The sequence below is a fragment of the Dermacentor albipictus genome, chromosome 3, assembly GCF_038994185.2.
Source record: "Dermacentor albipictus isolate Rhodes 1998 colony chromosome 3, USDA_Dalb.pri_finalv2, whole genome shotgun sequence".
Taxonomy (NCBI): domain Eukaryota; kingdom Metazoa; phylum Arthropoda; class Arachnida; order Ixodida; family Ixodidae; genus Dermacentor; species Dermacentor albipictus.
The window spans coordinates 85,765,336-85,775,058 of NC_091823.1; positions in this window are offsets into that span (position 1 = coordinate 85,765,336).

A 9,723-nucleotide genomic window follows, 5' to 3' on the forward strand; every position below is an offset into this window, starting at 1 on the left:
GCGCAATAGGAAACGGGAGCGGAAGCGTAAACAAGACGGACAGCGCTGTGCTGTTTCTCGCTTGCGTACACGTTTATTTTGGAGTTGTAAGTACATTCAGGATGACCCAACAATTGGCCAAACGTTTAGTTTGACACTTGCGGCCCCAGTGGTTTACAAGGAACAAAAAGAAATCGACCTCGTAATAGCGTGCATTGCCGGTATGATGTCAAGAACTTCTCACTTATCCTCATGAAAAGAAAACAAAGTCAGCCATGAATACGAGCTTTCCGGGCTTTCAATACACTTTCATTTCGAACGCAGTTGTGTACAAAATGTAGTGCAGGTTCAAGATAGAGGGCAGCGTGAAAGTTTAGCTACATCGTTCTATCTGTGCGTGTGCCGCAACGCACGTTTAGCGAGTGTGGCCTGCAGCCTCTGCGCTCTTTCCTGAGCAGCTCCTATTTAGTCATTTGCGGTGCATCTCTAAGATGAAAAATACTAACTGAAATGATATACCGCAGCCTGCACGTGCAATCGTGGCGTTTTTCTATAAGGTCATGCGCGTCGTTTCGTTTATGCGGCAACCGATCCCATACATTATAGAGGCCGTGTCGTTTACACGGCTTCTTAATACATTCTAGAGACGCGCCCCGAAATCTCCGCATTATACTTTTTTACTTAGCCTCGTATCTGCCCCTTCTCTGCCGAGCCATCCTTTTGAATGGGGGCGGCCACAGCCAATACGACGCGGACCGGCACGTCCGCCGGGCTCAGATTTGAAAGCGCCACATGACGTTGTTGATTCTCGGCTCTGGTTTCCATCCCTACCCTTACGTATATATTTTATCCCTTGGACCCCTCGTTCAACCCGCACCCCTGTGGCACGGCCTGCTCCTATCCTTTTCTATGTATGTGCGCATACGTACTACGCAGAAGCGGCGGCTGAGGAGCCCATATTGTTTTATCTCTGCGGCGGCGGCGAGCTCGTTCTGTATGCGATGGTGATGGGCGCGTCGTTTGCCGCAACGGCTGCTGCCGCCGCTGCGGCTGACAGCCAAGGGTCCTTTCCGGGGAGCATAATGCATGCATGGCACAGCCGTCGGGCACTCGACGCCACGAGCGAGTATAAGAGAGAAGACGAGGGGGTGGGCGCACGGGATAGGCCTCGCACCGGCGCTGTAGTATACGGGCGCCCCCCCACCGAAAAAACAGCGCCATCGGCGCGGGTGCTTGCTGCACCCCCGCGTCTTTCCACGCGCCGGAGCGCTATTTGCGCTCGCGGCGTGTCGGGGCGATGTACGCGTGTCGAGGCGGGTATAAACGCGCCGCATTTGCGCGACACGCGCGCAGCCCGACGCCGAACGATGAGCGCATTCGGGAGGTCGTCTGGGGCGCGGAGTTGCACGGTTGGCATTTCGAAAAGCATCGTCGGCTGTCCTGGCGCGAGAGCAAGCACAGTGGAGAGAAGGAAACCTATCTCGCTCGATCGGGCTGAAAAGGAAGAGAGCCTTTCGATTGAGACGTATGAGGACGCACACACAAGGCCTCTTCGCCACGTGAAGCCGGAGATACGAGCGATGTTGCGCGATCTCGTTTTCGAGCCACCTCATGTGGAATCTGCGAGTAGTAATTGTGATGGAGTTTCAAGGGTAGTAGGGTGGTGAGCGTGAGTCGAGTAAACAGAGCGAAATTAAAGCAAAAGGTATCAATGAAGAAAAGCGTACCAGGATAGAACCAGGAGCACAATGAATGCGGAGCTGCCCTAGGCCCGTGGAGAGGGCTTTGATAGATACAAGAATGGCTAAATAGCCACTGTCTGTGTACCTAAAGTTCGAAGCATGAAGGGGCTGGGCTATTAGGGGGGGAGGGGGATCAGTATTGCAGGTCCTAAGCATATATAAAGAAAACGTTATAGGTCTGTTTACCCGTATAACTGAAATATCACGAGTTGTTTTATTTTATTTTATTTTTTTTTGTTCAGCGCACATGCTTTGTTTCGCTTTTCCTACTGTTGTCAGTGATCGTTCCCATAGGTTTCCGTATCGAGATATTATGACACGTTGTGAGTTCGTGTCAAACAATGGAAGCTGATTGAGCGAGGGAGGCGTTGTAGAGACGAATATTCTGCTCGCAAAACATTGAACGTCATTTTACGGAATCGCTGCTACAAAGTGACTCTTTCGTTCCACCGATAGTTACAAGTACTGCTCTGACTTCACAAATTTTCGATAGTGACTACGTCTATGCCGGATTATTCTTTGCTTTTGGCTCTGTCATAAATGTGCACAGGACGCCTTTCTCTGAGGCTAGGCCGCGGATGTTCTACTACCCAAATAAACTGGCAAGTACGCAATTCGGGCGCTAAGTAAGTTGTATTAGCGCACGCAACTTCCAGTCACACCTGGCTGCAAATATATGGGTTCTATCCTAAGGGCTGTCGGTAATCGAAGGCTGAGCTTTCTTCCCAGTATAGTGAGGGATCATTTTTACGTTTTCCAGAATATTTAGAAATCACCTGCTGCAGATGACGCAATTCTAGTCCTTAAACTGGTTTATTCAGAGAAGCAGACATTACTTCGCTAATGTTTTAAAATGTACTAACTAACTTCTTAAGTACTTTATGGTACAGCATGCAATGTAAGAATTGTATAGCCGATGAGTCTGAAAGGCCTATCCACATGGAACGAATTTCCAGAATAACGCCAGTTTAGATATATGCGTCCTCAAACCGGCCTTAAAAATGCGCCATTGTTCCACTTCCTTGTTTAACAAAACACTCTTTTGTGCATTGAAGCAGAAACATTACTGGAACGCCAGCGTATTTCGTCCCACACTTTGGGAAATAATGTCTCGAAACTGGTGTCATCTTGGAGATTCATTTGAAATAGCTACGGCTCGGCTCCAAGCCCCTCGGCAACAATCTATAACGTTCAATATGTGCCGTAAAGTAATTAAGACGGTAATTAGGGATTTTTTTACAAGTTGAATACGTGCTTAGATTTCACCAGTTAGTAATGGCCGCCTCTTCGAATAATCCAGCTCAGGGACAAGAACTATGCTATTTTCCGCGGGCGATATTTAAAAAATTCAGGAAAACTTCAAAACGATTACCCCACATACAGACCATGAATGCCGAAATTGTCTTAGATTCAGTTGAATTTCCTTTGGATACTCATTAGCTCTACATATACTATAAGTGGCCGCTCAGGCATCTTCTCAAAGGGACAAAGAAAACAGCAGCAGGAACGCCAAAGCCTTTATTATTTATTTGTTTTATTTGTGATACCCTCAAGGTACATAATTGTACATTGCAGAGGGGAGGGGCGCGAATACATTCGAAGAGTAAAAAATGCAGGATTAGTTCAAGGAATTTCCAACGAACAAAAGCAATATGAAAAAAGTAGCAACACATTCATAACAAATCTCAGAGGCTTACATAACATGAAAATACACAAAGAATACACTTTAACAAGCAGACAATGTTGACGGATAAGTACATAATCATGCCGTTTGCTACCATACATTATCTTGTGTTGGTTAGTGCATTCTTAAAACGAGTGGGGTCACTGATGCTTACTAATGATGTTGGTAGGTTATTCCAGTCGACTGAAGTCCTAGGAAGGAATGATTGTGAGCACGCAACGGTGTTATGACGGGGTACGTTAACTTTATGTAAGTCGTCACGACGAGCCGAATAATAAGGTGCAGGTTGGATCCAAAGAGGGCGAAGAGATGCGTTGTGGTAGTAGATTTTATGAAAAAGGGAAATGCGTGATTCTTTTCTTCGATGAGATAATAATGGAATTTGAAGGGTTCTCTTCATTAATGTAACACTAGCAGTGCGATGGTAGTTAGCTAAGATGAAACGAACCGAGCGATTTTGCACCGATTCAATTTCGTTAATTAATGTTAATTAATGTGATCTGATGAGGATCCCAAACGGATGAGGCATATTCTAATTGGGGGCGGACGTATGTCATGTACAACAGCCGTTTTAAGGAAACTGGCGCAAGCGAAAAATTTCTCTTCAAATATCCTAAGGAGCGGTTAGCTTTAGATATTACATACTGTACATGCTGCTTCCAAGAAAGATCGTTAGCCTTACTTATGCGCAGGCGCTGACGAACGTGGAAAAGCTGAGAGAGACAAGTGCAGAGAGGAGCTTGCGAGATTTACAACGTGGAAGCAATCAAACAAACACCGCGAGCAAGAAGCCACTCGCAAGCATCAGGATGCGGAATGCAGGATGCAGGATGCAGGACGCAGGATGCGGTGGTCTCGGTGGCTGTGCATCAGCGCAGGCCACTAATCCGGTCGTTCATCATCCTCGCCCATGCGATGTTACCGGCTCTGCTGAACCTTTCCCCCGGTACGACATCGCCCGCTACGACACCTCCCGGTGCACTTCACTGCAGTGAGGGCATCACCCTGGCCTGGAATCCACCCGATTTCCACATTTCGTAGTTGACAACGCCCCTACCGATATACCGGTCCCCCGAAGCAACCGGGTTGGCCTCATCGCCACAGTCACCAACAACCGTGGATATAAAAGCGCACCAACCATCACCGCCGCTCTGCGGGCTCAGTGGCTGTGCATCAACGCAGGACACTAACACGTTCGTTTTCATCATGCAGGTCGGTGATAAGTATTCTCTGTTCCCTATGAAGTCTAGTAATTATTGCTTATTATACCTGCTGATACCGCAGTTCTGCGTTTGCCTTGTGATTGAATGCAGTCATGTCACGCGCTCTTTGTTGCTTAGAACGACAGAAAGCTGAGCTAGTTGGTAAGGATTCATTATACAAAATATAAGTGAGGCGTGCAGACAGGACATAAGAGTAGAGAAGTGGACAACACGAACGCCGACTGTCAACTGAAGGGAGCACTGAGGCGAAAAATGAAGAAGACACAAAACTCATCTGCGCATGCTCAGGAATGTCTTTGTTGCTCCGGTAAGGCGACTGTTGAAACAAACCCAGGCCCTAACAATTTTGAAGCTATGCTTCCTGAATTAAATAAAAAATATCTGCCGGTTAAACTGAACTTATTTTCGAAGTACAAGGTGTCAAAAGCCAGCTTAACGCAAATATAGAGTGCCATAGCTGGCTTAACTAAGCGTTTGGCCGACAGACACACTTTCATGCCTTTTTATCTTTACGAACCGAGTTTGAATCAATGAAATCTGAGAATGCGAGAATGGTTTGCCAGATCGACTTTCTAGAAGCACGAATCAATCATGCTGAAAATCGCTCGCGTCATAACAGTATTTTATTTCATGGCATTCCTGATACTAACCCGTCCAAAAATTATTATTATTATTATTATTATTATTATTATTATTATTATTATTATTATTATTATTATTATTATTATTATTATTATTATTATTATTATTATTATTATTATTATTATTATTAGTTATGGAAACACACAAGCGCACAAAGGAAACCAGGAGGGAGCAAGCTGACAACTGCCACCGAGAGGGGCACAACGCCTGCCTACTCTTTCGGGAGGAGGGAATGAAAAGATGAGAAGATAGGAGACAAAGAAATCGGAAAGTAAATAGGACATCTTGCAGGCTCTGAGGAAACAGTAATTCGGCACTGCCTTACAACTATGAACTATGAATTCATCCCGATAGCATAGAACACTCCCATCACCTCGGGTGGTTCGTAACTAAACACACTAGACCGATAATTGGGAAATTTGAGTAATCTAAAATCAAGGAGACTATTCCCTATAATGGGCGCAAATTGAACGAAACCAACTTTAGAGTTGGTGAAGACTTCTCTCTCAGAGTAAGAAACGCCCGAAAGCAATTAGTCGCTTTTGCTGAGGCAAAATATGCTGCATACGCCTTACGATACGAAAATTTACATATTGGAAAATTTTCGTATCGTAATTTACATATTGGGTTCGAGGAAGACGAAGTGCTTCTCTTGCGGAACACATCTCGCCCGTCTCTGTGTTTTTCTGGACTTCTTACTGCAGCTGTGGGGTCTACCGCCCCCTCCATCGCGGTGATGGATGTACAACACCCCGAGGATCCTCCCGGTTCCCGTTCACCCGCGGACATCGGTTCGAGGAAGCGAGGAAGTACGTCGAGTGGTAGCGAGGACACGGAGCTGTACTGCGCATCAGGTGACGAGTCCTCGGAGGACAGCTTTCGACTTGTCCAGTACCGCAAGGCCAAACGAAGAATTATCAACTCATCTTCGGCGTCCAGCTCGACCACTGTGAAAACAGCTCCTCAACGATGGCCTCACTCCATCCTGTTTGTGCCACAGAACGCTACCGACAACCTGCGCGTCCTCAACAGGCAAGCACTCTCCGTGTATCTAGAGAACACCGTGCCAAATGAGATCAAGGATGTTAGGATAAATACTAGACGAAACATCCTGGCAATCGATGTGATGAACCCGAGTGCACTGACCATACTACAACATGTAACGCAGCTGGGAAACATCAAGGTCCGATCCATCGTGCCAACGAATGGTGCCACAATAACTGGAGTCATCTATGACATTGACAATGAAATATCTAATGCGGACCTCCCAATTCTCATAAAACCAGCAAGCGAACACAACGTGATTGTGCATGTTAGTCGCCTCGGCAACACACGTTGTGTGAAGATAACCTTCAAAGGCGACTGCCTTCCACCCTACGTGAAGGTCGGCCACTTTCGCCACCAGGTTCGACCATTTATTCCAAGACCAATGCAATGCTTCAATTGTCAGAAGATTGGACATGTGAAGGGTGTTTGCAGAAATTCGGCCGTGTGCCCTCGATGTGCCGAACCCCACTCAGAAGACAACTGCAGCGCAACCACGTTCAAGTGCCCGAACTGTCAAGGTGATCACTGCGCCTCTTCCAAAGACTGTCCCCAGATCAAGAAAGAGTTCACCATTCTTAAGCAAATGGTGAGAGACAACTCTACCCACAAAGAGGCCGCTGTGAAAGTACGGCGAAGACGACGTCACCGACAACGGTCTTCACGGCGGAAAACATCAAGCTTTCAGGAAAAGTCCCCTCGTCAAGCATCATCATCAGCGGACGTTTCCAGCACTCCGATCACCAATGTTGGAAGGGAGCAAACTGCCAGATCTCTCTCCACAAAGGAATGGCCGCCACTTCCACGTATACGACCGCCAGAAGAGCCGCAGAAGAAGCCGCCCCCAGTACAGCAAGGTGCTGTATCCGAGGAGTCGCGGAAAACAGATGAGCAAGTGATAGCACTTATTAGGCCTTTAATGAATGCCATTCGCGTGCTGCTAAGCAACATGCACACACCGTCTGCCAGAAGTGCGCTTCAAGTACTGGATGCTCTGAGTCCGGTGCTTGCAACCCTTGAGTAGATCATGGCTCCACAGCCACGGTCTTTTAGGGAAGACGTCCGACAAGCAGCTATTTTTCAGTGGAATGCCCGCGGACTCAGAGCGCGCCTTTCGGATTTCCGTCGCTTCGTGTTCGCCAATATGTTTCCCATTATCGTCATTTGCGAGCCGAACTTATTGAACAAAATCAGGCTTTCTGGATATGAATCATTTATGTCGTCAGCTGTTTATGAAAACAGTAAGGTTTTGGTGTTCATTCGCCGTGACCTCACCTACACTCATCAGCCTGTACCACCTAATGACAGTAATCAATATATATGCCTCAACGTAAGGAAAAAGAATCTGGCCTTCACTTTTGTAGGCGCCTACCTATCTCCGTCAAGTCGATTTGATTACAAAAGACTACGAGACATCCTTTCCTCAACTTCCAATCCCTCGGTCATCACTGGAGATTTCAACGCCCATCATACACTCTGGGGAAGTCCGATCATCAACGCAAGAGGCAGAGCTCTGGTATCTTTCGCCTCCAGTAATGAACTTTGGCTTCTGAATGATGGAAGTCCTACGTTCTTGCGTGGCTCCACGTACAGCAGCTGTCTTGACTTGGCTTTCGTCTCACGAAGCCTAGTCAGGCGTGCAGGGTGGTTTGCGGACATAGAGACGCACGGAAGCGACCATATCCCCACGTACATCAAGATCAGAGTATTGACCGCTTCCAAAATACGGGATACGATCCAAAGAGTGGACTGGCCTAAATTTCAGTCTATTATGGAAGAACACTGCGACGCCAATCCATCTTTCGACTTGGAAGAGGCCATCAAGAGCGTGGTGCAAGACACTATGCGTACTCTAACATGCTCCTCGAAACTTAATGATTATGATGTGGAACTAGAACGACTTCGAGCAATCCGACGACGTGCTGAACGAAGATACCGACGTACGAAAACAATGGATGATCTGCGGACCGCCAGGCGCACGCAAAAGAAGATACAGCGCCGGTTAGACAAGCTCGAATCGCAACGTTGGGCTGCCTTCTGTGAGTCGCTAGATCCACGCAAGCCTTTATCGCAACTATGGAGAACGGTGCGCGGACTGCGGACACTTCCCGTACAGCGATTCCCATTCAAGGCACTTGCCCTCTCTCAAAAGAGATCGGAGATTGACGTGGCAGAGGATTTCTGCGCCAGATTATCCGGCCAACTCACAGCTACCAACATTCCATCGCCTTCGAGCAGCTGTCCGCCACCACGTGATCACCGGTTGGATCTACCATTCTCGATCCACGAACTTAAGGCAGCATTAGCTTTGTGTAGCCGCACATCAGCGCCAGGACCTGACGGAATTTCCTACCGAGCTTTGTGTCACCTGGGGGAGCGAGCGAGAGGGGTTCTTCTTGAGGTGTACAATGAATCTTGGAGAAATGGCACGCTACCAACAACCTGGAAGACAAGTCGCCTTGTTCCACTGCTGAAGCCTGGCAAGTCGCCGTTGGAGCTCTCCTCATATCGCCCGATCGCTCTGGCGAGCTGTGTGGGCAAAGTAATGGAGAGGATGATCCTAGGACGCCTGGAGTGGTACTTGGAGTACCACAACACCTACCCAGATGCCATGGCGGGCTTCCGACGCGGTCGATCATCGATCGATAACGTCGTCGACCTGGTCACCTACATTCAACATGAGAAACGCCGTAAGCGTCTCTGCGCATCCTTATTCCTCGACGTTAAAGGGGCGTATGACAACGTTACGCATGAAGCCATCCTCTCTGCTCTCGCAGAGGTAGGAGTGGGTGGTCGGATGTTTCAATGGATACGGAGCTATCTATCCATGCGATCCTTCTTTGTAAGCACCGAGGAAGGCCATACTTCTCTACATTATAGCTACCGCGGAGTCCCCCAGGGCGGTGTACTTAGCCCCGTGTTATTTAATCTAACACTAATTGCTCTCCTTGAGCACGTGCCAACCACAGTCAGGCTATCAATGTACGCGGATGACATCTGCATATGGACATCTGCAGTAACACGCCTACAGCTGCGAGCGAGAATTCAGAAAGCCGCGACACAAACTGCTGTCTACCTTCGTAGTCGAGGCCTGGAAATTTCCTCCGAGAAATGCGCACTAGTGCCATTTACGCGCAAACCCATGGCAAACTACAGTGTAACGATAAATGGCCAAGTAATACGACGGGTCCGATCGTACAAGTTTCTAGGTGTCATAATCGACAGGGACTTGTCATGGAGCCCACACATATCTTACGTGAAAAAACGGTTGACAGGCATATGCCACTTGTTCAAATTTTTCGCTGGCAAGACCTGGGGAATGTCGCCTAGTGCCATGTTACAACTGTACAGGGTGCTTTTTCTGGGATTTCTGCGATACAGCTTGCCAGCAATAATCAACACAGGCAAA